Genomic DNA, 5,000 nt, shown 5'->3' on the forward strand with positions numbered 1-5,000 from the left:
TATGTGAAATGGTACTGACAGCAATATCATTACTATGTTAAGAAAGATACTAATAATTGTAATCAATTTATGATCTCAAAATGCTGTCAATATATCCCTTTTATTTGTTAACAGTTTAATATTGCTGTTAATGCCATGATCTCTCCTAAGTGTCTCCACAAGAGCAAAATCTATTTTATTTCCTTATTTCCATGTTACTTTGTACAAAATAAGTATACTCTTTGATTGACGTGATGTGTGATTAATAGTTTGGTATATTGATTGCAATTGTTTCCATAATCCTCTACCAGCTACTAATATCATGACTATTTTCATTACTTGTGTGTGATTTTGTTATTTTCCAAATACTGAGTGTAGTGGTTGTTATACATTATAAATGTAAAATATATAAATATATATATATATATAAGACAAAAAAAACATACAAATAACTTATGAATAACTTAAAAACTTGCGACAGGTGTGGATTTCTTTCTCTTTCAATATTCATTTCTTTTACATGTATATAAACATCTTAATTAAGTTGTTGGGATATTCTTTGCTTTGTGGTGCCAAATTTCTGCTATTATCTGTTTCACAAATTATAAATGTAAAGAAAAACTACAGTGCATGTATGAAAATTTTATTGAATTTTACTTACACTAGTTTAGCTATCAAGCTACAACATATTGCATGGTGTCAATGCATAGCCCTGACAACATAGCTTTCAGCATCATTCATTTAGGGTAGACATTTGTATAGTCTGTATCTCCTGCTTGTTGGATATGTGATTCTGTTGTTGGATAACTTAAAAATGGTACAGACTGAATATCTTGTAGTACGACAAACCTTAACATACAAATAATGCATATATTTGTGCATTTCCAGAAAGCATTTAAGTCACTAGGCAGAAGATGAAAAAAAATTGAATAGTAACTCCATGTTTGCTTGAATATTTGCATTGGGAAATACACAGCTCAATGCTTGAGTGTAATTCATTAAATCTACCTGTTAGATCCCAACAAATCTAACTTTGTTCAGGATACAAAATTGTTCAAATGACAACCTCAAATATAGTTACAAAAATTTCTGAAGGAACTTGTTTGTGCCAAACCAAAAATGGCGGTTCAGTACCCTGACTCATCCTGATGTTATTGTCTATCTATAAAGGCTAAATATGTGTACCACAATTCAAACCATCTTTGATATGATTCCATAATGCTCTTTGCTGAGGTCAGACAAGTGGCATAAGCAGACCTAAAATACACAAAGTTACAACCTGGTTGCTCGTTTCCAGTTATAGAAAAAAGAGAGAGAAACGATGACAACACAATGAAAAGATAAAATATACACAATGAAAGTATAAAAATTAAATTAGTTAAATCTAGAAAAATAGCTGTCCTAAACCTAGTACAAAATAAACCTGTGTACGAAATCTCAAAACAGGAGACTACGCAAAGCTTAAGAGCCGCACTAAGGAGCTCCTCAAGAGGTTGCCGCTTCCTGAGGGAACTGAGGGAGATTCTTGCGCTGCTCAATCAAAATACCAAATCTGAACCTGCAAAAATGACGTGGACAAAAGTCCATGTGTGCTATGCATTTACTGCAAATTTGCCTTTGTTTAAAAAGAAAAGAGAAAAGGAGAGAAAAGGAAAAAGATCATAAAAGCATCACTAAACAGTACCGATAAAAGAATCAAAGCAAGACCGACTGAGCAGCGTATGACTCACATTATCTTAAGTGTATCGCATAGACAGAGAAATTACAACACTAACTGCAATCTTCGGGCTGCCGCATGTTGGCTGAGGTAGAATAATGGCAAGCAATGCAGGAGAAAGATGTGGATGTTGTCAATATAAATTTAAAATATCTGAGTACCGGGAAATCTACTCTGTATATCCTCTTTCTCTGTTTATACACCCACGTTCTTACACCCTTTTTCATTCCTCTACATATTTCTAAAATATATCTTACAAGGAGGGTAGGTGAGATGGGAGTATGGGGTGTTGTTACAATAAACAAAAATTGATTTCTAGTAATATCTAAAATAGACCTGCTTCTCTTTTATGGCCACTAAAAAGAAAGTAAGCTGAGGGTATATGTAAAAGAAATGACTCACTCGATGCAGGACGTGTGTCCCCTTCCTCAACAACCAGCCTTTGAGACTCGGCTAAATCAACAAAGAGCCTGCCTGCACGTCATATCTACTGTATATATATATATATCTATATATATAAGCTCACAAGTTACACCATGCAAGAGAGAACCCCTAGAACCCCATATGCTACCAAGGACTATTGCTACAGACTAAGGGGATGGTCACTAATGCGAGTGGTGTGACTGCCTGATCTCCGTGGGTTCTTTCTTGCATGGACTATGGGTAGGAAGAAAAAAACAAATAAATGAAAAAAGGGATAATCATATGCTACTTATATATATATGTATATATATATATATATATAAAAGAGGAGGAACATGTGACAGACACAGCATAATAAAACTTCCTGTCCTCTACAACTTATCTTATAATATGGCCTTTTTTATCATCATCCTTACAAAAAAAAAAAAAAAAAAAAAAAAAAAAAAAAAAAAAATAACACAAAATAGTACCCTTGACATATATGTAGAGAAAAAAACAAACAAACTGACATAGCTGCATCAAAAAATCTGCAAAAAGAGACACATCTGCAAAATGTACAGATCTGTCAAAAGGTCAAATGCCTTACCAAGCAAGGATGGACTCATTATCACTCATCAATAAACAAAGAGAATCTGTAATACTAAAAGGAATACAGTTAGCTAAGGGGTGGCCAGAAATAATAATAAAGAGAAGGAAAGAAAGAAAAAAATCTATCGTGTTAATATCTACCTATGATATCTACACATCCCCTTCATTTTCCTAACTCGGACAGGTACTGACAGCAAGACGAACATTTCTCTATGGGAACTAAGTTAACACACACCCTGAAGTTAAGTCTGCATGATTAACAATGAGAGAGAAAGATATACAATATTTACCATGCATAATACTATTGGAAGCTGCTTGACATATCTATTCGGCATACCATGTCCATAGATTATGTTCAAGCCATGTTCAGAGGAACCAATCAGAACACAAAAACAAATATGAAAAAATAGATGAAGAAGAAAAAAGAAAACAATCACTCAATGAGACCCTGACTTCCGTGCTAAGTTACGTAAAGAGTAAACCAAAGTAGTAGTCAATGCAGCATCAACTGGGATATTGCACTTCCCACTGAGGACAGATATTTGCATGGACATTCGGCTACGCTCATGAACAGTGAATTATCTGCTCTGGCCAAAAAGACATACACTCACACAAAAAAAAAGAAACAAAAGAAAAAGAAGAAGAAAAAAAGAAAAAAACGCAGAAGAAAAATGATGATTGATCTTGATGTGAAACTGACAACGACCAATCGATTTTTATTTCTATTTCCCTATTTACTAACATCTAGTAGTTGTTGTTTTTTTCATTCATGAACAACACCTTAAAGAGACAGGTCAAAATTCTGAAACAGTACTTGTTATTTCACAAAAAAAAGTAGACTCTTAATGTATGAGCAAAATATTAATGCAAAAATTAAAAACAAAATCTATTTTATCTGCCCACTGATTTTAAAAATAAAAAAAAATAAACAGTAATGACTAGTACTTGTAAAATAAACAAATTTTAAAAATGAGGCAAACATATCGTTGGAAGGAACAGATCCTGTTGTCAATGAGTGTTTCAAAATATTGACCTTTGCTATTTGATCTAAAACTCTTGAAGCACTGGGCATCATTCCATCTGGTAAAAAATATCTGCAAAATGCTGCCATAGGAACACAAGTGGACAAAATCTTTTACAATGGACTGTGGCTTAACTGTCATGGAACATTTGTGCTGCAATGTTTCTTCTTTTTATTTATTTTTTAATTATTTTTTGGAATAGTGGAATGTGGAATGCCTGTATTAGGATATAATACCAAGTATAACCTCTCAAAATTCAGGTTCTTAATATCAACACAAATACGTCTACATACAGTATGTCGACTTAAGAACACAGTGAATCAGAATTCAATGAGAAAAACAATATAAAAATGCAAAATACCACTAAGGAGTGGCAGGAGCAAGGAGGAGGAAAGAAACAGAGAATAAAAACAAAGAGTGACCTGAAAAACAAACAAACCAACAAACAAAAGAGACTGTATTTCATTTTCAACCTGACATTCCAGCGCAAGTCTACCATGACAGGCTTTTTAAAATCTTTGTATTTTTCATTGACGATTTGGTATAATAGCTACTTCAGTATAAGTATCAGTGCATCTGTGATTATCATAAATTTGTGGCTTTGTTAGGCAGACATGACTGAAGATTATTGTAATAGGAGTTAGTCTGATTCATCACTACTGCAGTGCATCCAGTAAACTATACAATGTCCTGTTGTAGTGCATCAGCTTGAAAGGAAAATAAATGCAACAGTAAGCATACTAGTGGGTAACTGTGAGAGCAAAAGAACATGTATACACCAAAGTGTGCACATATGTGTGTGTGTGTGTGTGTGTGTAAATACACATTATATATATAAATATATAAATATATAAATATATAAATATATAAATATATAAATATATAAATATATAAATATATACATGTGTGTGTGTGTGTGTGTGTGTGTAAATATATATACATATATATACATATATATACATACACACACACACACATATATATATATATATATATATATATATATATATATATATATATATATAAGCAAAATGACTACATCTGACAAGTTCAATATTCTTCAATCAAGTCCTTTTAGGATGCAATTATGGTGATTGGCACATCAGTGGTTTTCATGATGGTAAAAAAATATGTCCTGTGAAAGAAATATTTCTGTCATTGGTGCAGATAGGCATTCCATATGATGAAAAAAAAATGCTGGAAGAACCATTGCTGTTGGTACGGTATACATACATTTTTTGTTTTTGTTTTTTTTTACCACAATTACTGTG

Source organism: Penaeus chinensis, chromosome 9, assembly GCF_019202785.1.
Source record: "Penaeus chinensis breed Huanghai No. 1 chromosome 9, ASM1920278v2, whole genome shotgun sequence".
Classification (NCBI taxonomy): Eukaryota; Metazoa; Arthropoda; class Malacostraca; order Decapoda; family Penaeidae; genus Penaeus; species Penaeus chinensis.